The following is a 26,394-nucleotide window of genomic DNA, read 5'->3' as shown; positions in this document are numbered from 1 at the left end:
AAATTCAAATAAAATGCGAGATTGTTTGATGTATAGTATGGTTTATATTGTTTGGCATTTAGCTGTGAGTTGCAAACACCATGCATTATCACATTATGGTATAACATGTGCACAACACGTGTATCACCGCTATATTCATGCATGCAATGTTTAAAACACTATGATCTCCTATTCAAATATATGAATCCGCTTTCATATCAAATTATGATCTTTGTTAGTCTCTTACACCCACACAATCCTCTAACCTTTGTAGCTACCACTAACTTTCTCTCGTGCATGCACACGCCCTCCTCGCCCTCCCCCTCCCTCGGCATTCTATCCACCGGGCACATTCATTTTTTTCTTTAGGTCGTTCTCCCACAGTCTCCACAACTCCTTTCCGACACACACCGATCGATAAACCTCTCTAGCGATGCCTGCCTACAACATACAAACACACCTTCAATCTCCTCCTTTATGTGTCCTTGCCTCGTGTCTCTCATACGGTCAGACACACGTGTAAACTCTCGCCCCTCTTTTCATCGCTCTCACAACCGCACACTCCTCCCCCTATCTAGCTAGTAGTTGGGCCTCTCGCACCACCTCCTAGCTCCATTCTCTCTGTCTATCCGTCTCGCTGGGCCTTATTTGCCTCTAACAAATGGACGTACACCGACCGATCTCTCGCTATACATATAGCTAGCTAGGTCCTTATAACTCGCTTTTACCCACACGTCAATCGATCTACCTCATTAGTTGTGTCTCTCCCTTCCTCCGACAAACAACAATTGATCTACCGATCTAGTTAGGTTTCCTTACCAAACACATGGTTCCCCTTCATCATCCATGGATGCGTCCCGACAGATCTATCATGCACAGGAACACACAGAAACACATCCCCACTCTTATTGATAACATTGCAGTTCCACCCTCAGTTTGTCTAGTAGGCCTCTCCCACCATCTTCGAGAAGCAACTCCATCACCCATCCAGCACTCTACCCCTCTCCCTCCCTCTCCCTCGCTCTCTCTCTCCTCTCTCTCTCTCCCATCATATTTCCCGTCCTTCAGTTATGTATGTATGTCGACCGATCTCCCTCAAGACATAGCTGGGTCTCTCCTTCTCAACACATATACGAGTCGTTCTACCTCTATAGTTAGGCCTCTGCCTACCCCTCCTACCACCCCCTCCCCCCCACACACTGATACATCGAGCGCTCTAGTCATGTCTCCCTGCCACACACAAACTTGACGTGTGCCGTCTAACGTTCCGGTAGGCCAGTCGCCCTATATCTTTGACTTGTACACACACACAATTTCGATGGCTCTCTTGATCGATCTCGCACCCACCCACTTGATCCTCTCTTCGACTCTATCGATATCTATGACCCCTCCCTCTCTTCTCGTGGATTGCTCAACCCTCTATGTATGATATGGATAGGTCTCCATTTCACACACATTGCATGCAAAATTTTGTTTGAGATGTCATCGACACATATTCCCACAAATAATTCACGAAATCAACTCCCCACCCCACCCCACCCCAAAACAAAAACACACACGATTGCGGTTTGTATCTCTCACACACACCCACGTAGGTGGGGGACGTGCACGAAGAGAAGAGGTGCATGCACGGCGCACGTACTCCCGTCTTTTTCCCAACCACACCCGCGCGGGTACACGGTGGAGCTCATTTCTGTACGAAAAAGGCAGCCCACGTGGTAATTTGGCACGTGTACTGGTTATCCACTTGGTGGAGGGAGGATCGTCTACCACGGGTGAACAAACAAATTGTGACTTGATGTGTCCCGTCAACTTGCAGAACGAGGAGAAGCTTGCTTAGTACGCTGTCTCCCCCGCCCACGGGTGCGGTGGCTCGCAGGATGAGGTGAAGCTTGCTTACTACACCTTACGCCCGCTCCCTCGCCCATGCGCGCAGTGGCTCGCAGGACGAGGAGAAAAATTTACTACTCCCTCCGTTTACTCCTCGTCCTACTACCTTGGTTATAGAGATTATATCATATTGTTTGGAATATATATATCCTTTAGTAGATTTCAATATGAACTACTAGTACATACTCCAAACACTGAGGTATATAGACGTATTTTAGAGTGTTGATTCACTAATTTTGCTCCGTATGTAGCACTCTCCCTCGCCCCTCGATCCTCGCCCACGTGGTGGACGTGCAGCAATTCATTCAGTCTCATATAGCCAGAACGATATATACTGCACTACCATTATTGCTCGACTTCCCGAAGAGGCGAAGAGCCAATCGCAAGGTCAATATTTTGGAGATGCCAAGCGCAAGGTTATAGGAGAACGACTAGTAGGTGCCGCGTCATTTATAAATAAAGTTTTTTTTCTTCAGTGGCACGTACGCAATATGATAGGTTCATATGGAGAGAAAAGGAGACCGCTCCACTATATACATAGTCAGGATGGGCCAGCCTACACGGTTGCTTGCTGGGGTTGCTCTCTTCACACTCTCTCGCACAAAACGACTGTGGCCACATCTCTAACATCCCGGCGGATCATGTCCGCTTGGGGATGGGGTGGATGCTTAGTGTAGATGCGGTGGCCGTCGCTGATGGTGAAAAACCCACTGTCGGCACGTCCCGATCAGGGGTCCCCGCCATTCTCTCTCACAAAGCCGGTGAGGTTGCCTTCGTCCCTTGCTCACTGCCGCAACGTGGGTAGTTGCCGCCTCCCGCCGCCCTCCTCAAGGTTGAGCTACGTACCTCAGGTACAACTCCCTTTACAGCCAGCGTGCACCACTGCTCCAGCTGCCCACATCACTCCCTGTGGATATTTCTCTACTTCTTTGCCCCGCACATACCTCTACTGGCTTCTATGTACAGTATTTATGATGAGTTTATGTCTCATCAACTAGTCCCAGTAATCTTATTCTAATCACGCTTGTTCAATTTCTTTGCCACAGGGATGCTCATCTCGATTTTGGTGAACTGCACAAAATGATCCGATGGTCAAAAGGTTGCAAACTTCATTTATTAGGAAGCTCGAACATTTCCAGCAAATTGAAGCCTGGTAAGGGTTCACGGTTCAAGGGCTAGGGACTGCATGGATCGTTTTTTTTCTTTAGCTGCCTCTGTTCCAAAATAAGTGTCAACTTTAGTAGTAGTACAACTTTGTACTAAAGTTTGCACAAAGTTGGGAAACTTATTTTGGAATAGAGGGAGTACATATTTGCTATGATTTGTCAATCATTGAAATACAATAGCATGCATGTTAGTCTCTTTTTATTTGATGAAATGTTGCAACGGGCAACCTTGGACGCAAGATACATGTAACAGAAGCTGGAAGCTTCATAGCATTGTACAAATTTATCTCGCTGATAAGTTACAGTACATACTATACTAGTACTTCCTCCGTTCCTAAATATAAGTCTTTGTAGAGATTTCACCATGAACCACATGCGGATGTATATAGATGCATTTTAAGTGTAGATTCATTCATTTTGTTCTGTATGTAGTGGAATCTCTACAAAGACTTATATCTACTAGTAATAGCTAGCCCCCACTACTAGGAATTCTCTATCCTCTCCTTGAGCCACGTCATCAAAATTGATGTAGCCGTTAGATGAAGTAAATCAGTCCATAATAGCCGTCTGATCTTGACGTTGAGAGGCTCCGCACTAAGCCACATGCAAGCATGCAGAAATACCGTGCCACATGCATGTGAGTGGGTTTTAAATCACATCAACATGTCTGCATGCAAGCATGCACCGGTAGCATGCATGTAAGTGAGCTTTTAAGTCCCATTAACATGTCAAAAAGAAAAATATAATCCCATTATGCGGTAGGAGTTGGCTGATCTTTTTTCCTTATGTGGTGAGGGAGTCCGGGATTAGGTGTCTCCGGACAACCGGATTATATCCTTTGGCCGGACTGTTGGACTATGAAGATATAAGATTGAAGACTTCGTCTCGTGTCCGGATGGGACTCTACTTGGCGTGGAAGGCAAGCTAGGCAGTACAGATATGGATATCTCCTCCTTTGTAACCGACATTGTGTAACCCTGGCCCCCTCCGGTGTCTATATAAGCCGGAGGGTTTTAGTCCGTAGGGGACAAGAACATACAATCATACCATAGCCTAGCTTCTAGGGTTTAGCCTCTCTGATCTCGTGGTAGATCTACTCTTGTACTACCCATATCATCAATATTAATCAAGCAGGACGTAGGGTTTTACCTCCATCAAGAGGGCCCGAACCTGGGTAAAACATCATGTCCCCTACCTCCTGTTACCATCCGCCTTAGACGCACAGTTCGGGACCCCCTACCCGAGATCCGCCGGTTTTGACACCGACATTGGTGCTTTCATTGAGAATTCCTCTGTGTCATCGCCGTTAGGCTTGATGGCTCCTATGATCATCGATAGTGATGCAGTCCAGGGTGAGACTTTTCTCCCTGGACATATTTTTGTATTCGGCGGTTTCGCACTGCGGGCCAACTTGCTTGGCCATCTGGAGCAGATCGAAAGTTACGCCCCTGGCCACCAGGTTAGGTTTGGAAGCTTAAACTACACGGCCGATATCCGCGGAGACTTGATCTTCGACGGATTCGAGCCTCTGCCTTGTGCGTCACGCGGTCACGATGAGTACGATTTAGCTCTACCATCAGACAGTGTTCAGAAGATCGCACCGGCAGCCGCTCCGACCCTCAATTCAGAGCCAGTTGTGCGGTCCATGGACGGGTGGATGGACCCCGCCACGTTGGCCTTACCCTCAGCGGCGATCGAGCCGAATATTGGCCTTACCCTTCACGAGAGCCGTGTTGCCAAACTGTCGGATCCTTCTCCGGCCACGGACTCCGAACCGCCTGCGCCCGTTCCTAGCGAATCCGATTGGGCGCCGATCATGGAGTTCACCTCCGCAGATATTTTTCAGCACTCGCCCTTTGGCGACATACTGAACTCATTAAGGTCTCTCTCCTTGTCAGGAGGATCCTGGCTGAACTATGTCCGGCAGGATTGGGATGCGGATGACGAAGAAATTCGCTGGCCACCCACCACCCACTTAGTAGCCACTGTCAACGACTTAATCGACACGCTCGACTTCGACTCCGAAGACATCGACGGTATGGACGACGATGCGGGAGACGAAGAGGAACCACTGCCCACAGGGCACTGGACAGCCACCTCATCATACGATATATGCATGGTGGACACACCCAAAGAAGGCAATGGCGACGAGACAGCGGAGGATGACCCCTCCAGTAAGCAACCTAAGCGCCGGCGTCAGCGGCGCCGCTCTAAGTCCCGCCAAAGCAAAAACAGTGATTCCGGCACAGGAGATAACAACACCCCGGGCAGTGGCGAAGACAACCGCCTCCAGCAAGATTCAGCACAGGATGATGGAGAAGCCAGCCCTCCAAATAGAGCGGCGGATGATGAGGTGGAGGATGATAATTACATGCCCCCCTCCGAAGACGAGGCAAGCCTCGACGATGACGAATTCGTCATGCCAGAGGATACCGTCGACCAAGAGCCCTTCAAGCGCCGGCTTATAGCCACGACAAATAGCCTTAAGAAAAAGCAGCAGCAGCTTCAAGCTGATCAAGATCTGCTAGCTGACAGATGGACTGAAGTCCTCGCGGCCGAGGAATATAAACTCGAGCGCCCCTCCAAGAGTTACCCAAAATGCAGGTTGCTACCTCGACTGGAGGAAGAAGCGTATGACGCGGCTGATCGGCCACCCGGTGGCCGCGATAGAGAGGCATTCCAGCCAAAAACTCAGCCTGCACCCCGACGCCATTCAAATAAAAAGGCATGGAGAAATACGCCAGACCTGCGAGACCTATTGGAGGACAAAGCAAAACATGCAAGATCGATCTACGAATCACGAGGGTGCACCACTATGCAAGACGATAAACGTCACGCCGGATACAGTAAAAGTAAATCCGGCCGGGCCGAACACAGCGGGCAAGACCCATTCGAGCTGCGTCGCGATATAGCCCAATACAGAGGCGCCGCACACCCCCTATGCTTCACAGACGAAGTAATGGATCATCAAATCCCAGAGGGTTTCAAACCCGTAAATATTGAATCATACATTGGCACGACAGATCCTGCGGAATGGATTGAGGATTTCCTCCTCCACATCGCCATGGCCCGCGGTGATGACTTACACGCCATCAAATACCTCCCACTAAAGCTCAAAGGACCAGCGCGGCATTGGCTTAACAGCTTGCCAGCAGAGTCCATTAGCTATTGGGAAGATCTGGAAGCCGCATTCCTCGACAACTTTCAGGGCACTTACGTGCGACCACCAGACACCGATGACCTAAGCCATATAATTCAGCAGCCAGAGGAATCGGCCAGGCAATTCTTGACATGGTTCCTAACAAAGAAAAATCAAATCGTCGACTGTCCGGATGCAGAGGCCTTAGCAGCTTTTAAACACAACATCCACGACGAGTGGCTAGCCCGGCACCTTGGTCAGGAAAAGCAGAAATCTATGGTAGCCCACACGACACTCATGACCCAATTTTGTGCGGGAGAAAATAGCTGGCTGGCTCGCAGTAATAACATATCAAAGAACCATGGTACTTCGGATACCAAGGACGGCAATAGCAGGTCACGTCGCAACAAACATAAGCGCCGCATTAACAGCGATAATACTAAAGATACGGCAGTCAATGCCGGATTCAAAGGCTCTAAACCCGGTCAGCGGAAAAAGCTATTCAAACGAAGAACTCCGGGCCCATCCAGTTTGGACCGCATACTCGATCGCTCGTATCAAATACAGGGCACCCCCGACAAGGCAGCCAACCACACCAATAGGGATTGTTGGGTATTCAAGCAGGCCGGCAAGTTAATTGCCGAAAACAAAGATAAGGGGCCACATAGCGATGGCGAGGAAGAGACCCGGCAGCCGAACATCAGAGGACAGAAGAGGTTCCCCCCACAAGTGTGGACGGTGAACATGATATACGCAACCCACATCCCCAAGAGGGAGCGGAAGCGTGCGCTCAGGGACGTATATGCGTTGGAGCCAGTCGCCCCAAAGTTCAACCCATGGTCCTCCTGTCCGATCACCTTCGATTGCAGGGACCACCCCACTAGTATCCGTCATGGCGGATTCACCGCACTGGTCCTAGACCCAATCATCGACGGATTTCACCTCACTCGAGTCCTTATGGATGGCGGCAGCAGCCTGAACCTGCTTTACCAGGACACAGTGCGCAAAATGGGTATAGACCCCTCAAGGATCAAACCCACAAAAACGACCTTTAAAGGCGTCATTCCAGGTGTAGAGGCCCATTGCACAGGCTCAATTACACTGGAAGTGGTCTTCGGATCCCCGGATAACTTCCGAAGCGAAGAATTAATCTTCGATATAGTCCCGTTCCACAGTGGCTATCATGCACTGCTCGAGCGAACCGCATTTGCGAGATTCAATGCGGTACCATATTATGCATACCTCAAGATCAAGATGCCAGGACCTCGGGGGGTCATCACAGTTAATGGAAACACAGAGCGCTCTCTCCGCACGGAGGCGCACACTGCGGCCCTCATAGCAGAAGTGCAAAGCAGCATCTCAAGGCAAACCACCAGTTCGGCGTTTCAGGACCCGAACACCTTCAAGAGCGCTCGGAGTAATCGGCAACTAGACCGCCTGGCACAATCAGAGCTCGCGTAGCAATGCGGCCCCCACCCCGGCCCAAGCCAAATGGCAAAATTCGTGCCACACATACATAATTACGCATTAAAAATACCATGGGCACAGGCGGGGAGGGGGGCACAACTACGGCACGCCCCAATACGTGGCTTAAACCGCACTAGGGGCTTCCCACTTTGTTATTTTTCTCTTTTATGACTTTAATCTCTAGAAACCCTGTCCGGCAGCATGATTGCCGAACACATGATGCAGCAACCAAGGAGGCAGAAAGCTATGTCACACCATGGAACTCCCAGGTGGATTACGATAACGAGTGAAATATTTGCTTTAATACTATTCCTCAGCTTGCCCTTGGAAGGGACATAGTCCCACTTTATGCTTATCGCACTATCTGTATCATTCTGCTTTAACGCACCTTTTTGAATAAACCATGCATAGCATTAAGACTATTATTGCATTCTTTATATATATATATGTGTGTTCATTAATGACGCCTTGCAACCGTACACTTTGGTATGGCCAATACACCAGGGGCTTAAGTACCCCACAATATGGTGTGAGAAGTCCGAACACTTTCACAAGTGCGGCACCCCGAACTTATAGCATTATATGCATCAGCTCCGAATCGTGTCTTTGGTCAAATGTTCGGTTTGCCCGGCTCCTATGTTTTGGTACCTTATGTTCCGCTCTATCGGCTAAGGTAGCACTAGGAGAACTACTGCGATTGTGCCCCGGTTCTGCTGGGCTAAGAACCTCAGTAGAGAAAGCTAAAACTGACTGTCATGATAAGGCGAGAGACTGGTCGCTGTTCGGCGAGGTTTCGAGTCCGTAAAGACTTATGCCGCTTAGAGCGAGGAGCTGGTCCTGTCCGGCTTAAAGGCGTGTATCGCGCCCCGAATTCGTCCTTCCGAATACCAGGGGCTTCGCCGAAATTTAAAATTATAGAATTCTATGGCTAAGTGAGAATGATAAAGCATTATTAGTCCAGTTGCCTTGTTCACTGTGCTGAGCACCTCCCTCGAAGGACCCAAAAATGGGAACAAGAGTGCTCAGGTTTATCCCGAACACCCCAGTACTCGCGGCATGGGGGCAGAAGCCGAGGACTAGCCATCTCTCAGATTGGATAAACAGCCAAACAGAAGGTAATATTTTAAATTCAAACAAGCATTGCATAGTGCATATGAAACAAGTTTTCATCATACAGGATCACACGAGCAAGTTTACTCAAATATTACGTCCTTTGGACATTCGTCCGCTACAAGACGGGCACCCTTCAGGACACCCTCATAATAAATTTCGGGGGTGCGATGCTTCTTGCCCTGCGGCGGTCCTTCCTTGATCAGCTTCACGGTGTCTAGCTTGGCCCATTGCACCTTCACACGGGCGAAAGCCCGGCGTGCACCTTCGATGCAGACGGACCGCTTGACGACTTCCAGCCGTGGGAAGGCATCCACAAGCCGCCTCACCAGGCCGAAGTAGCTGTTCGGAAGGGCGTCGGCAGGCCACAGCCGGACTATAAGGCCCTTCATGGCCTGTTCGGCCGCCTTGTGTAGCTCGACCAGCTACTTTAGCTGGTCGCTCAGAGGCATCGGGTGTTCGGTCCTAGTATACTGAGACCAGAACAGCTTCTCGGTTGAGCTTCCCTCCTCAGCCTGATAAAACTGTGCGGCATCCGACACGCTGCGGGGCAAATCTGTGAATGATCCTGGAGAGCTCCGGATTCGGGTAAGTAATAGGTAATTTACTCTCACATGCTTGCTTTGCATATAGAATGCCTTACCCGCCGCTATTTTCTTCATCGCGTCAATCTCTTGGAGGGCCTTTTGGGCTTCGGCCTTGGCACTCTTTGCGCTCTCGAGGGCCGCGGCAAGCCCTGACTCTCGCGTCTTCGAGTCAAGCTCCAACGCCTCGTGCTTCGTCATGAGAGCCTGGAGCTCCTGCTGCACCTCGCCCACTCGTGCCTCATGCCTTTCCCGCTCGGTGCGCTCCTTGGCCGCTTTGTTTTCGGCCTCGGATAGCGCTTGCTTCAGGGTCGCCACCTCGGTCATGGCCCCTGGCAAATTCACGATGATCCTGTCATTTTGCAATCGCGTCTTCTTTTATATATACATATCTATAGACAGGGTATTACTTACCCTTGTTCTCCTCGAGCTGCCTCTTTGCAAGGCCGAGCTCTTTCTTGGACCCCTCGAGGTCCTGCTTCAATGCAGCAACCTCCGTAGTCTGTGCGATAGCGGCCAGCAGCGAAGCCTGCATACGCATATAGACATACTTATGTTAGACTCCTGCGGTATTATTTGATCCTCTATTCGGCTTTTCTTTTTGAACACCGAACAGAGCATCAGGGGCTACTGTCTATGCGGTAATATTTTTTCTATATTTCAAACACTTACCTCAAAGCCTGTTAGAACGCTGGCACAGGGTTCAGTCAGTCCGCTCTTGGAGGACTGAACCTTCTAGACCACCGCACTCATAATAGTGCGGTGCTCCTCGTCGATGGAAGCGCTGTGAAGCGCTCCCAGCAGATTGTCCGGTGCCTCTGGATGGACAGAGGTCACTGGCATAGGCGTCTTGCCCCTCTTGGAAGGAGGCCGCCTGCCCGAATCCGGAACCGCTGGAGGTTCCGGCGCGGTGTTCGGCTGAGGGCCGAACTCGGAGCCCTCGGGGGCCTTGTCCTCTCTGCTCCCGGAGTCCAGAAGGTCGCCTTGAGGCGTCTCCAGGACTGTCTCCCCCCGACCTAGTGCCTCTTGAGACAATACCTCAGCGTTGTCCGTAGGGCAAGGGGAGGTGGCGGTCGAAAGTGGATCGCTATCCATATCCGACGAACCTAGGGAGCCGTCCGACGATATGTCGATACGGGCTCGTGGCGGTATGCATAGTCATAATTTGGCGTTAGGAGAAGCAGTGTGACACAAGAATGCTATGAGTTACTCTGGTATCCGAATACTTATGACTTCCCCAGGGGCTTGGCCCTGGGCAGCCACTGATCTTCGCCTTCGGTGGCGGTGGTAGAGTAGTCCAGAAGGAGAGTCCTTCCCTTCTTGGACCCTTCGCCCCCCCCCCCCCCGCCCCCTGAAGGAAATATGCCCTAGAGGCAATAATAAAGTTATTATTTATTTCCTTATTTCATGATAAATGTTTATTATTCATGCTACAATTGTATTAACCGGAAACATAATACATGTGTGAATACATAGACAAACAGAGTGTCACTAGTATGCCTCTACTTGACTAGCTCATTAATCAAAGATGGTTATGTTTCCTAACCATAGACAAAGAGTTGTTATTTGATTAACGAGGTCACATCATTAGTTGAATGATCTGATTGACATGACCCATTCCATTAGCTTAGCACCCGATCGTTTAGTATGTTGCTATTGCTTTCTTCATGACTTATACATGTTCCTATGACTATGAGATTATGCAACTCCCGTTTGCCGGAGGAACACTTTGGGTGCTACCAAACGTCACAACGTAACTGGGTGATTATAAAGGAGCATTACAGGTGTCTCCAAAGGTAGATGTTGGGTTGGCGTATTTCGAGATTAGGATTTGTCACTCCGATTGTTGGAGAGGTATCTCTGGGCCCTCTCGGTAATACACATCAAATAAGCCTTGCAAGCATTACAACTAATATGTTAGTTGTGAGATGATGTATTACGGAACGAGTAAAGAGACTTGCCGGTAACGAGATTGAACTAGGTATTGGATACCGACGATCGAATCTCGAGCAAGTAACATACCGATGACAAAGGGAACAACGTATGTTGTTATGCGGTCTGACCGATAAAGATCTTTGTAGAATATGTAGGAGCCAATATGGGCATCCAGGTCCCGCTATTGGTTATTGACCGGAGACATGTCTCGGTCATGTCTACATTGTTCTTGAACCCGTAGGGTCCGCACGCTTAAGGTTACGATGACAGTTATATTATGAGTTTATGCATTTTGATGTACCGAAGGTTGTTCGGAGTTCCGGATGTGATCACGGACATGACGAGGAGTCTCGAAATGGTCGAGACGTAAAGATTGATATATTGGAAGCCTATGTTTGGACATCGGAAGTGTTCCGGGTGAAATCGGGATTTTACCGGAGTACCGGGAGGGTTACCGGAACCCCCCGGGAGCTATATGGGCCGTAGTGGGCCTTAGTGGAAAAGAGAAGGGGCTGCCCTAGATGGGCTGCGCACCTCCCCCTTCCCCTAGTCCTATTAGGACTAGGAGAGGTGGCCGGCCCCCTCCTCCTCTTTTCCCCCTCCGCGAATCCTATTCCAACTAGGATTGGGGGGGGGGAATCCTACTCCCAAAGGGAGTAGGACTCTCCTGGCGCCTCCTCCTTGGCCGGCCAGCCTCCCCCCTCTACTCCTTTATATACGGAGGCAGGGGACACCTCTAGACACACAAGTTGATCCACGTGATCTATTCCTTAGCCGTGTGCGGTGCCCCCTGCCACCATATTCCTCGATAATACTGTAGCGGAGTTTAGGCGAAGCCCTGCTGCTGTAGTTCATCAAGATCGTCACCACGCCGTCGTGCTGACGGAACTCTTCCCCGACACTTTGCTGGATCGGAGTCCGGGGATCGTCATCGAGCTGAACGTGTGCTCGAACTCGGAGGTGCCGTAGTTTCGGTGCTTGATCGGTTGGAAGGTGAAGACGTATGACTACTTCCTCTACATCGTGTCATCGCTTCCGCAGTCGGTCTGCGTTGGGTACGTAGACAACACTCTCCCCCTCGTTGCTATGCATCACATGATCTTGCGTGAGCGTAGGAAAATTTTGAAATTACTACGATACCCAACAGTGGCATCCGAGCCTAGGTTTTTTTATGTTGATGTTATATGCACGAGTAGAACACAAGTGAGTTGTGGACGATACAAGTCATACTGCCTACCAGCATGTCATACTTTGGTTCGGCGGTATTGTTGGACGAGACGACCCGGACCAACCTTACGCGTACGCTTACGCGAGACCGGTTCCCTCGACGTGCTTTGCACATAGATGGCTTGCGGGCGACTGTCTCTCCAACTTTAGTTGAACCAAGTATGGCTACGCCCGGTCCTTGCGAAGGTTAAAACGGAGTCTATTTGACAAACTATCGTTGTGGTTTTGATGCGTAGGTGAGATTGGTTCTTACTTAAGCCCGTAGCAGCCACGTAAAACATGCAACAACAAAGTAGAGGACGTCTAACTTGTTTTTGCAGGACATGTTGTGATGTGATATGGTCAAGGCATGATGCTGAATTTTATTGTATGAGATGATCATGTTTTGTAACCGAGTTATCGGCAACTGGCAGGAGCCATATGGTTGTCGCTTTATTGTATGCAATGCAATCGCGATGTAATGCTTTACTTTATTACTAAACGGTAGTGATAGTCGTGGAAGCATACGATTGGCGAGACGACAACGATGCTACGATGGAGATCAAGGTGTCGCGCCGGTGACGATGGTGATCATGACGGTGCTTCGGAGATGGAGATCACAAGCACAAGATGATGATGGCCATATCATATCACTTATATTGATTGCATGTGATGTTTATCTTTTTATGCATCTTATCTTGCTTTGATTGACGGTAGCGTTATAAGATGATCTCTCACTAAATTATCAAGAAGTGTTCTCCCTGAGTATGCACCGTTGCCAAAGTTCGTCGTGCCTAGACACCACGTGATGATCGGGTGTGATAAGCTCTACGTCCATCTACAACGGGTGCAAGCCAGTTTTGCACACGCAGAATACTCAGGTTAAACTTGACAAGCCTAGCATATGCAGATATGGCCTCGGAACACGGAGACCGAAAGGTCGAGCGTGAATCATATAGTAGATATGATCAACATAGTGATGTTCACCAATGAAACTACTCCATCTCACGTGATGATCGGACATGGATTAGTTGATTTGGATCACGTGATCACTTAGAGGATTAGAGGGATGTCTATCTAAGTGGGAGTTCTTAAGTAATATGATTAATTGAACTTTAATTTATCATGAACTTAGTCCTGGTAGTATTAGCATATCTATGTTGTAGATCAATAGCTCGCGTTGTTGCTTTCATATGCTTATTTTGATATGTTCCTAGAGAAAATTGTGTTGAAATATGTTAGTAGCAAAGATGCGGATTGGATCTGTGATCTGAGGTTTATCCTCATTCCTGCACAGAAGAATTATGTCCTTGATGCACCGCTAGGTGACAGACCTATTGCAGGAGCAGATGCAGACATTATGAACGTTTAGCTAGCTCAATATGATGACTACTTGATAGTTTAAGTGCACCATGCTTAACGGCTTAGAATCGGGACTTCAAAGACGTTTTGAACGTCATGGACCATATAAGATGTTCCAGGAGTTGAATTTAATATTTCAAGAAAATACCCGAGTTGAGAGATATGAGATCTCCAACAAGTTCTATAGCTAAAAGATGGAGGAGAATCGCTCAACTAGTGAGCATGTGCTCAGATTGTCTGGGTACTACAATCGCTTGAATCAAGTGGGAGTTAATCTTCCAGATAAGATAGTGATTGACAGAATTCTCTAGTCACCATCACCAAGTTAGTAGAACTTCGTGATGAACTATAATATGCAAGGGATAACGGAAACAACTCCCAAGATCTTCGTGATGCTGAAATCAACGAAGGTAGAAATCAAGAAAAACATCAAGTGTTGATGGTTGACAAGATCACTAGTTTCAAGAAAAGGGCAGAGGGAAGAAGGGGAACTTCAAGAAGAACAGCAAGCAAGTTGCTGCTCAAGTGAAGAAGCCCAAGTCTGGTCCTAAGCCTGAGACTAAGTGTTTCTACTGCAAAGGGACTGGTCACTGGAAGCGGAACTACCTCAAGTGATTGGCAGATAAGAAGGATGGCAAAGTGAACATAAGTATATTTGATATACGTGTTATTGATGTGTACTTTACTAGTGTTTATAGCAACCCCTCAGTGTTTGATAGTAGTTCAGTTGCTAAGATTAGTAAATCGAAACGGGAGTTGCAGAATAAACAGAGACTACTTAAGGGTGAAGTGACGATGTGTGTTGGAAGTGGTTCCAAGATTGATGTGATCATCATCGCACACTCCCTATACTTTCAGGATTAGTGTTGAACCTGAATAAGTGTTATTTGGTGTTTGCGTTAAGCATGAATATGATTTGATCATGTTTATTGTGATACGGTTATTCATGTAAGTAAGAGAATAAATTGTTGTTCTGTTTACATGAATAAAACCTTATATGGTTACACACCCAATGAAAATAGTTCGTTGGATCTCGATCGTAGTGATACACATAATCATAATATTGAAACCAAAAGATGCAAAGTTAATAATGATAGTGCAACTTATTTGTAGCACTGCTGTTTAGGTCATATTGGTGTAAAGCGCATGAAGAAACTCCATGCTGATGGGATTTTGGAATCACTTGATTATGAATCACTTGATGCTTGCGAACCATGCCTCTTGGGCAAGATGACTAAAACACCGTTCTCCGGAACAATGAAGCAAGCAACAGATTTGTTGGAAATCATACATACTGATGTATGTGGTCCGATGAATATTAAGGCTTGCAGCAGGTATCATTATTTTCCGACCTTCACAGATGATTTGAGAAGATATGGAGATATCTACTTGATGAAACATAAGTCTGAAACATTTGAAAAGTTCAAAGAATTTCAGAGTGAAGTGGAAAATCATCGTGACAAGAAAATAAAAGTTTCTACGATATGATCGTAGAGGTAAAATATTTGAGTTACGAGTTTGGTCTTCAATTAAAACAATGTGGAATAGTTTCACAAACTCATGCCACATGGAACACCACAGCATAATGGTGTGTCCGAACGTCATAACCGTACTTTATTGGATATAGTGCAATCTATGATGTCTCTTACCAATCTACCACTATCGTTTTGGGGTTATGCATTACAGATAGCTACATTCACGTTATATAGGGCACCATCTAAATCCGTTGAGACGACACCATGTGAACTATGGTTTGGCAAGAAACCTAAGCTGTTGTTTCTTAAAGTTTGGGGTTGCGATGCTTATATGAAAAAGTTTTCATCCTGATAAGCTCAAACGCAAATCGGAGAAGTGCGTCTTCATAGGATATCCAAAGGAAACTATTGGATACACCTTCTATCACAGATCCGAAGGCAAGACTTTTGTTGCTAAATTCGGAAACTTTCTGGAGAAGGAGTTTCTCTCGAAAGAAGTGAGTGGGAGGAAAGTAGAACTTGACAAGGTAACTGTACCTGCTCCCTTATTGGAAAGTAGTACATCACAGAAAACTGTTTCTGTGACACCTACACCAGTTAGTGAGGAAGCTAATGATGATGATCATGAAACTTCAGAACAAGATACTACTGAACCTCGTAGATCAACCAGAGTAAGATCCGCGCCAGAGTGGTACGGTAATCCTGTTCTGGAAGTCATGCTACTAGATCATGATGAACCTACGAACTATGAAGAAGCGATGGTGAGCCCAGATTCCGCAAAGTGGCTTGAAGCCATGAAATCTGAGATATGATCCATGTATGAGAACAAAGTATGGACTTTGGTTGACTTGCCCGATGATCGGCAAGCCATAGAAAATAAATGGATCTTCAAGAGGAAGATGGACGCTGATAGTAGTGTTACTATCTACAAAGCTAGAATTGTCGCAAAAGGTTTTTTCGACAAGTTCAAGGTGTTGACTACGATGAGATTTTCTCACTCGTATCTATGCTTAAGTCTGTCCGAATCATGTTAGCAATTGCCGCATTTTATGAAATCTGGCAAATGGATAAACAAAACTGCATTCCTTAATGGATTTACTAAAGAAGAGTTGTATACGATGCAACTAGAAGGTTTTGTCGATCCTAAAGGTGTTAACTAAATATGTAAGCTCCAGCGATCCATCTATGGACTGGTGCAAGAATCTCGGAGTTGGAATATACGCTTTGATAAGTTGATCAAAGCATATAGTTTTATACAGACTTGCGATGAAGCCTGTATTTATAAGAAAGTGAGTGGGAGCACTACAACATTTCTGATAAGTATATGTGAATGACATATTGTTGATCGGAAATAATGTAGAATTATTCTGCAAAGCATAAAGGAGTGTTTGAAAGGAGTTTTTCAAAGAAAGACCTCGGTGAAGCTGCTTACATATTGAGTATCAAGATTTATAGAGATAGATCAAGACACTTGATAAGTTTTTTCAATGAGTACATACCTTGACAAGATTTTGAAGTAGTTCAAAATGGAACAGTCAAAGAAAATGTTTCTTGCCTGTGTTACAAGGTGTGAAGTTGAGTAAGACTCAAAGCCCGACCACGGCAGAAGATAGAAAGAGAATGAAATTCATTCCCTATGCCTCAGTCATAGGTTCTATAAAGTATGCCATGCTGTATACCAGATCTATTGTATGCCCTACCACTGAGTTTGGCAAGGGAGTACGATAGTGATCTAGGAGTAGATCACTGGACAGCGGTCAAAATTATCCTTAGTGGAATAAGGATATGTTTCTCGATTATGGAAGTGAAAAAAAAGGTTCGTCGTAAAGGGTTACGCCGATGCAAGTTTTGACACTAATCTAGATGACTCTAAGTCTCGGTCTAGATACATATTGAAAGTGGGAGCAATTAGCTAGAGTAGCTCCATGCAGAGCATTGTTGACATAGAAATTTGCAAAATACATGCGGATCTGAATGTGGCAGACCCGTTCACTAAGATTCTCTCACAAGCAAAACATGATCACACCTTAGAACTCCTTGGGTGTTAATCACATAGCGATGTGAACTAGATTACTGAATCTAGTAAACCCTTTGGGTGTTGGTCACATGGCGATGTGAACTATGGGTGTTAATCACATGATGATGTGAACTATTGATGTTAATCACATGGTGATGTGATCTAGATTATTGACTCTAGTGCAAGTGGGAGACTGAAGGAAATATGCCCTAGAGGCAATAATAAAGTTATTATTTATTTCCTTATTTCATGATAAATGTTTATTATTCATGCTAGAATTGTATTAACCAGAAACATAATACATGTGTGAATACATAGACAAACAGAGTGTCACTAGTATGCCTCTACTTGACTAGCTCATTAATCAAAGATGGTTATGTTTCCTAACCATAGACAAAGAGTTGTTATTTGATTAACGAGGTCACATCATTAGTTGAATGATCTGATTGACATGACCCATTCCATTAGCTTAGCACCCGATCGTTTAGTATGTTGCTATTGCTTTCTTCATGACTTATACATGTTCCTATGACTATGAGATTATGCAACTCCCGTTTGCCGGAGGAACACTTTGGGTGCTACCAAACGTCACAACGTAACTGGGTGATTATAAAGGAGCATTACAGGTGTCTCCAAAGGTAGATGTTGGGTTGGCGTATTTCGAGATTAGGATTTGTCACTCCGATTGTCGGAGAGGTATCTCTGGGCCCCCTCGGTAATACACATCACATAAGCCTTGCAAGCATTACAACTAATATGTTAGTTGTGAGATGATGTATTACGGAACGAGTAAAGAGACCTGCCGGTAACGAGATTGAACTAGGTATTGGATACCAACGATCGAATCTCGAGCAAGTAACATACCGATGACAAAGGGAACAACGTATGTTGTTATGCGGTCTGACCGATAAAGATCTTCGTAGAATATGTAGGAGCCAATATGGGCATCCAGGTCCCACTATTGGTTATTGACCGGAGACATGTCTCGGTCATGTCTACATTGTTCTCGAACCCGTCGGGTCCGCACGCTTAAGGTTACGATGACAGTTATATTATGAGTTTATGCATTTTGATGTACCGAAGGTTGTTCGGAGTTCCGGATGTGATCACGGACATGATGAGGAGTCTCGAAATGGTCGAGACGTAAAGATTGATATATTGGAAGCCTATGTTTGGACATCGGAAGTGTTCCGGGTGAAATCGGGATTTTACCGGAGTACCGGGAGGGTTACCGGAACCCCCGGGAGCTATATGGGCCGTAGTGGGCCTTAGTGGAAAAGAGAAGGGGCTGCCCTAGATGGGCTGCGCGCCTCCCCCTTCCCCTAGTCCTATTAGGACTAGGAGAGGTGGCCGGCCCCCTCCTCCTCTTTTCCCCCTCCGCGAATCCTATTCCAACTAGGATTGGGGGGGGGGGGAATCCTACTCCCAAAGGGAGTAGGACTCTCCTGGCGCCTCCTCCTTGGCCGGCCAGCCTCCCCCCTCTACTCCTTTATATACGGAGGCAGGGGACACCTCTAGACACACAAGTTGATCCACGTGATCTATTCCTTAGCCGTGTGCGGTGCCCCCTGCCACCATATTCCTCGATAATACTATAGCGGAGTTTAGGCGAAGCCCTGCTGCTGTAGTTCATCAAGATCGTCACCACGCTGTCGTGCTGAAGGAACTCTTCCCCGACACTTTGCTGGATCGGAGTCCGGGGATCGTCATCGAGCTGAACGTGTGCTCGAACTCGGAGGTGCCGTAGTTTCGGTGCTTGATCGGTTGGATCGTGAAGACGTACGACTACTTCCTCTACGCCGTGTCATCGCTTCCGCAGTCGGTCTGCGTTGGGTACGTAGACAACACTCTCCCCCTCGTTGCTATGCATCACATGATCTTGCGTGAGCGTAGGAAATTTTTGAAATTACTACGATACCCAACACCCCCTGGTTGGGGCGGCCTTCCTTTTCTTGTCTCCCCCAACTGAAGGGGGAGCATCTTCTTCTTCGTCCTCGTCTTCGGGAGAGGAGTGTGCCGCAGAGTTATCGGACGATGAGTCCGATAACGCCTGGCGTCGGGAACTCTTTCGGGTTCCCTTGGCCTTCTTGGTTTTCTCTGGCACTTTGTAAGGAGCCGGAGTCAGCATCTCCGTCAGGAGAGCGTTTGTTGGGCCTTCGGGCAAAGGAGCCGGACAGTCGATCTGTCCGGACGTCTCCTGCCAGTCCTGTCAAAGGCACGGGAGCTTAGATCTTGCATAGAGTCAAACTATGAAAAACAAGGATCCTGTAAGAGGTAAAACAGCTTACCGCGCTGGCTTGGCGCTTCACGCAGAATCCACGATCCTTGGTAGTGGGAGGGGGAACCTCGGCGCACTTGAATAGCACCTTCCAGGCATCCTCATGTGTTGTATCGAAGAGCCTGTTCAAAGTTTGGTGCTGGGCCGGATCGAACTCCCACAAATTGAAAGCCCGTTGTTGACACGGGAGGATCCGGCGGATGAGCATGACCTGGACTACGTTGACGAGTTTGAGCTTCTTGTTCACCATGTTTTGGATACATGTTTGGAGTCTGGTCAGCTCTCCCGAACTACCCCAGGACAGGCCCTTCTCTTGCCAGGAGGTGAGCCGCGTGGGGATGCCAGATCGGAACTCGGGGGCCGCTACCCATGCGGGGTCACGTGGCTCGGTGATGTAGAACCACCCCGATTGCCACCCCTTTATGGTCTCCATGAAGGAGCCCTCGAGCCATGTGACGTTGGGCATCTTGCCCACCATGGCGCCTCCGCACTCCGCCTGGCGGCCACTCACTACCTTCGGCTTGACATTAAAGGTCTTCAGCCATAAGCCGAAGTGGGGCTTGATGCGGAGGAAGGCCTCGCACACGACGATAAACGCTGAGATGTTGAGGACGAAGTTCGGGGCCAGATCGTGGAAATCCAGGCCGTAGTAGAACATGAGCCCTCAGACGAATGGGTGGAGAGGGAATCCCAGTCCGCGGATGAAATGGGTAAGGAACACTACCCTCTCGTGGGGCCTGGGGGTGGGGATGACCTGCCCCTCATCTGGGAGCCGGTGCGCGATGTCGTCGGGCAGGTATCCGGCTATCCTCAACTTCTTGATGTGTCCCTCCATGACGGAGGAGACCATCCACCTGTCTCCCGCTCAGGACATGGTTGGAGAAGGTTGAGGTGGGAAATGCGGACTTGGGCGCTGGAGCTCGAGTGTGCGAAAATGGATGAGCAAAGGACGAAGAAGGCGTGGATGAAAGTGTGAATCCTTGTCCCTTTGTATGGGCGGCCGAAACTAAGCGCCCCCACTAGCCTGGTAAAACTCTCTTATCCCCCAAGCGCCGTAATCAATGGCGCGGTTGGGTTACCCATGCCCGTATTGATGAGAATCCCGTAATAAGGGGACACGATCTCTGCTTTGACAAGACGTGTCAAAAAACTGGCTCGCGTTATGTGCGGGGCTAGTTAAAGGAAACGGTTCGAATGATCACCGGGCCATGGCATGATGTCATGTTGCTGAAACGTGTCAGCATATTAGATTTGTGGAAATATTATTCTCTCTACGGAGGTATGTGGAACTTATTTTGCAGGGTCGGACACTATACTGGTATTTAAACTCTTGTGTGATATGTTCGGAGGAGGAACCCGCCTTGCAATGCCGAAGACAACACTGCGCGCCGGACTCATCGTCATTGAAGCCTGGTTCAGGGGCTACTGAGGGAGTCCGGGATTAGGGGTCTCCGGACAGCCGGATTATATCCTTTGGCCGGACTGTTGGACTATGAAGATATAAGATTGAAGACTTCGTCTCGTGTCCGGATGGGACTCTACTTGGCGTGGAAGGCAAGCTAGGCAGTAGGGATATGGATATCTCCTCCTTTGTAACCAACCTTGTGTAACCCTGGCCCCCTCCGGTGTCTATATAAACCGGAGGGTTTTAGTCCGTAGGGGACAAGAACATACAATCATACCATAGGCTAGCTTCTAGGGTTTAGCCTCTCTGATCTCGTGGTAGATCTACTCTTGTACTACCCATATCATCCATATTAATCAAGCAGGATGTAGGGTTTTACCTCCATCAAGAGGGCCTGAACTTGGGTAAAACATCGTGTCCCCTGCCTCATGTTACCATCCGCCTTAGATGCACAGTTCGGGACCCCCTACCCGAGATCCGCCGGTTTTGACACCGACACATGGGATCATCTAAATGACGATGGGAGTTTATTTAGTTTGGCTACCACATTTGTCATGCGGTTATAGAGTTTTTTTTGTTCTATGAAATCGATAATTTTGCGCAAAGAGATATACCGCTGTTCCGCGCCAACGCGCGGGGACTCATCTAGTAATATTTAGGAACGGAGGGAGTACTATGTAAAGAGTTAGATGTCGCACGGTGATAGTGTGAGGTGGGCCATGTAATCACTGAGCCTGCGTGTTTTCATTGCTCTTGCACGCCCCCGCTGTAAGAATGGAGAAAATTGTAATATAGTAGTAGTAGTAGTAGTAGTATACCTCCTTTCGCCAAAAGCGTGGGACAACCAGCAGTCCTACCACCTCAGTAATAAAGACCAATGAGCCATCAAATCACATAGACCCAGCAGTTAGTTGGACGGACGAAGCAACCATCACTCTTGCGCCAGTGAGAGGTCGCGTCCGCTCTGCCCGGGCATGAATGCGGCACCGATTCTTTGGAGCGGCGCTGACCGTTTCGGGCGGGAAGCACGCGCGGGAGATGGAGGGGCTTTGGGTGGGCCAGGCTGGTCAGGAGCGGGCGTGGCAGCTTTCCGCATGTCCCTACCGGACACGCTCGGAAACGAGAGGATGCACCGACTCTCGCGGCTAAAATCGTACACTACACAACATCTCTCTGTAGGAGTAGGTCGATCTATCGCTCTCTCTAACACACACATGGTGTTAAACACACACATACACACACACATACACACACACACACACGCGCGCGCGCGCACACACACGCACACGCACGCACCTTGGTCCCGTTGCACCTTCTAACGTGACTTATTACACCTAGACGGAGGGAGTAGTAAGTATACGAGATACGGTGGCACACTGACTTAAGTCGAATACAAGTGCCCAAAATTTGTGTGCATGTTACAATAAGGATTCACTTAAAATAGTATGTGAGCGAACAGAGGGATCAATTGGATAGTGTTCCCGAGCAGTAGCGATATGTGTGAGGTAAGATACACCACTGGCGCTTTTAATTTTTCTTATTAATTTGTTTGTTTCACCCTCTGACTGGTGGGACCCAACGTACTACGTGGAGAGAGGTAAGGTGACTAAGGCTGCATTATTTCTGCACCACTGTGGATAGTCTTACCACCAAAGCCACATGACACGATTATGATTGAAATCCCAATGACTCCCACACACACAAAAAAACACGGCATGCCTGTCACGCGAATGCAGGAATGTATAAAAGGTTATTTCCCTCTTGTTCAACACAACATGAGGGTTGTGTAGCTGGTTAGCCTATTTGCTCACTCTCTCGCCCTCTCCTGCTGGAGCCTCAGCGCTTGTAGTTGCTCTCTTCACACTCTCTCGCCCTCTCCAGATCTAAACAAGACTTTGTTGGCCTCTCTCTCCCCTCACTGCTGCTCAAAGAGCCGGCAGGATCCGTCCGCCGGGAAGGGAAGGAGGCTTAACGTTGTCGCCGTCGGCGAGGGACTACCGGCGCAGCTGTTCACTTTCCACCCAGCGGCGTCGCGGGAGGGCCTCCGACCCCTTCTTCTTCGCCGCCGTCCCATCGCCACCGAACCACGCCCCATGTAACGCCCTCGATGCGGCTATATCTCCAACGTGTCGAAGCATGACTTAGAGGCATAACCGCATTGAAAGCAATGTCGCAAGTGAGGTAATCTTCACACAACCCATGTATTACATAAGGGAAAAAGATACATAGTTGGCTTACAATCGCCACTTCACACAATACATGAATAAAGCATTACATCATCCAGATACAATCAATGTCCGACTACGGAACCAAAATAAAAGAAGACTACCCCAAAAGCTACACAGATCTCCGATCGACCCCAACTGGGCTCCACTACTGATCAACTGGGAAAACGGAACAACACAAAGGACAAGATCTTCAACGAGCTCCTCCTTGAGCTTGGTTGCGTCACTTGCTCGGTAACATCGGCACCTGCAAACTGGTTTTGGAAGTATCTGTGAGTCACGGGGACTCAGCAATCTCAGACCCTCACGATCAAGACTATTTAAGCTTATAGGAAGGGTTAAAAGGTATGAGGTGGAGCTGCAGCAAGCGACTAGCGTATATGGTGGCCAACCTACGCAAATGAGAGCGAGAAGAGAAGGCAAAGCACGGTCGAGAAACTATGATCAAGAAGTGATCCTAGAACAACCTACGTCAAGCATTACTCGAACACCGTGTTCACTTCCCGGACTTCGCCGGAAAAAGCCCATCACGGTAACATACGCGGTTGGTGCATTTTAATTAAGATCAACTTCAGGTTTTCTACAACCGGACATTAACAAATTCCTATCTGCCCATAACCACGGGCACGGCTTTCAAAAGTTCAAATCCCTGCAGGGGTGTCCCAACCTAGCCCATCACAAGCTCTCACGGTCAACGAAGGATATTCCTTCTAGCGGGAAGACCCGATCAGACTCAGAATCCCGGTAACAAGACATTTCGACAATGGTAAAACAAGACCAGCAAAGCCACCCGAATGTGCCGACAAATCCCGAGAGGAGCCGCACATATCTCGTTCTCAGGGCACACCGGATTGCCCAAACTTCCGGTAGGCCAGCCCAGAGTTGCCCCTGGTGGCCACCGGCGGCTGACAGGTTGGACCAACACTCAGAGGAGCACTGGCCCGGGGGTTTAAATAAAGATGACCCTTGAGTCTACAGAACCCAAGGGAAAGAAAAAGGCTAGGTGGCGAATGGTAAAACCAATGTTGGGCCTTGCTGGAGGAGTTTTATTCAAGGCGAACTGTCAAGGGGTTCCCATTATAGCCCAACCGCGTAAGGAACGCAAAATCCGGGAACATAACACCGATATGACGGAAACTAGGGCGGCAAGAGTGGAACAAAACACCAGGCATAAGGCCGAGCCTTCCTCCCTTTACCAAGTATATAGATGCATTAAGCAAATAAGAGATATTGTGATATCCCAACAAGTAAACATGTTCCAACAAGGAACAACATCTCCATGTTCCAACAAGGAACAAACTTCATCTTCACCTGCAACTAACAACGCTATAAGAGGGGCTGAGCAAAGCAGTAACATAGCCAAACAACGGTTTGCTAGGACAAGGTGGGTTAGAGGCTTGGTTTAACTATATGGGAGGCATGATAAGCAAGTGGTAGGTATCATAGCATAGGCATAGCAATAGATCGAGCAATCTAGCAAGCAAAGATAGAAGTGATTTCGAGGGTGTGGTCATCTTGCCTGAGATCCTGCAAGGAAGAAGAACGAGTCCATGAAGAAGACAAACATACGTAGTCGAATGGATCCTCACAACTCCGGAACAAAAACGAAGCTAACGCGAGAAGCAACCCGGAAAAGCAAAGAACATAGTAAACAACCATCACATAATCATGGCATGATGCACAATCAAGTATGATGCATGTCCGGTTTAATGAGGCATAACCTGGCAAAGTGCACAAGCAATACTACAAGTTAAGTGGAGCTCAATATGCAACGGAGTTGCATATTGACGAAACACCACATGACTTATTTAGTTCAATATTGTTTATGTACCCAACAATATTAAATATTGTTAAACATGGCAAGAGGTGGCGCAAAGTCAAACTACCTATGTAGTCAAGTTTAAATGAGGCCGGAAACAACGAACAACAATTCCGATAAATCCTCATATGCATTAGCAATTTGGTGCAACAACAATTTTAAACATTATAATTGTTGTTATCATGATGCGGATGACATGAGCAAGTTTATGCAATTTTTTATGAAAATGTTGACATGAGCATATTATGAAGCATTTGTCATCGTGGCGGAAAGGAAAGGGGTGCCACATCAACGATAACGAAAATGGTGCCGCAGTAGCGTTCCGGTTCCGGTAACTCGATTGATATAACGATGCAAAGGAGAAAAATGTGGATGCGTGCAAAAGATGGTGGGGTGCTCCCGGATTCCGGGTGTCCCACGAGTTAGCGGCCGAAGAGGAGGACCGAGTAAGTGACAACTCGGACACGGTGCAAACATAGGGTGCAACTCATACATCACGCAACATTCGTCCACGGCGGCCGTCTCGAGGTTATACCTTCGAAGGGAGCATTCTCGAGCGGTTCGAGTTCGGTGCAAAGCAGAGGAAGTAGACGTTCTCGGGCCGTTCGTAGTGGAAGTAGGGGTACATGACGACGGTAGAGGTACTCGCGACGGTAGTGGTACAAGTTTCTTGTCAAAATTACAATGGCGGTAGTTGTACACGGTTCGTAGATGTTCGAGTCACCAATAGAGGTACTTGATACATCGTTGAACTTGGCGTCCGAGGAATCCCGCGTAGTCGTACACGAGTCGTAGTTGAACTAGACAATCCGACGGGTTACACTTGTCGTCGTGGGGACTTGGTGAATCGAGGTCTCCCACGTAGTGGTACGCATTTCGTAGATGTTCGGGGCCTTCGGTAGAGGTACTTGGCGTTTGCAGTGTGTTGCTTGGGGCAACCAGTTGTACTTGTCAGGTTCCACATGGAGATGCATCGATGGATCTCCGACTCGTTCTGGCGATGGACGAACTTGGCGAAAACCCTGAAGGCGGTCTTGAGCTTCCCTAGTTGCCGCGCCTTGGCAGTGACAAGAGGAGCGACGAGGCCAGCGGGCAGCAACCGAAGATGGCCTGAGGTCTGTGGGCGTCCTGATCGGGTGGCCTCCTGGCTAGGCAACGACGACGGTAAGGCTGCCTGAGGCGTGGGTTGGAGCAGTAGACTTGGGCGTCCAAGGCAGGTCCTGTAGAGAGAAACTAAGAGCGAACCAGGGAAAGGAAAAGAAACGCAAGAGAGGCAGGGAAAAGTAGGCATGATGGGGCGACCTGCTAGTGGAGGGCTCGAGTCCCTGGCGCAACAT

Source organism: Triticum urartu, chromosome 3A (assembly GCF_056163025.1).
Source record: "Triticum urartu cultivar PI428250 chromosome 3A, HENAU_Tu73, whole genome shotgun sequence".
NCBI classification, from domain to species: Eukaryota; Viridiplantae; Streptophyta; class Magnoliopsida; order Poales; family Poaceae; genus Triticum; species Triticum urartu.
This window is presented reverse-complemented; position numbering follows the sequence as displayed.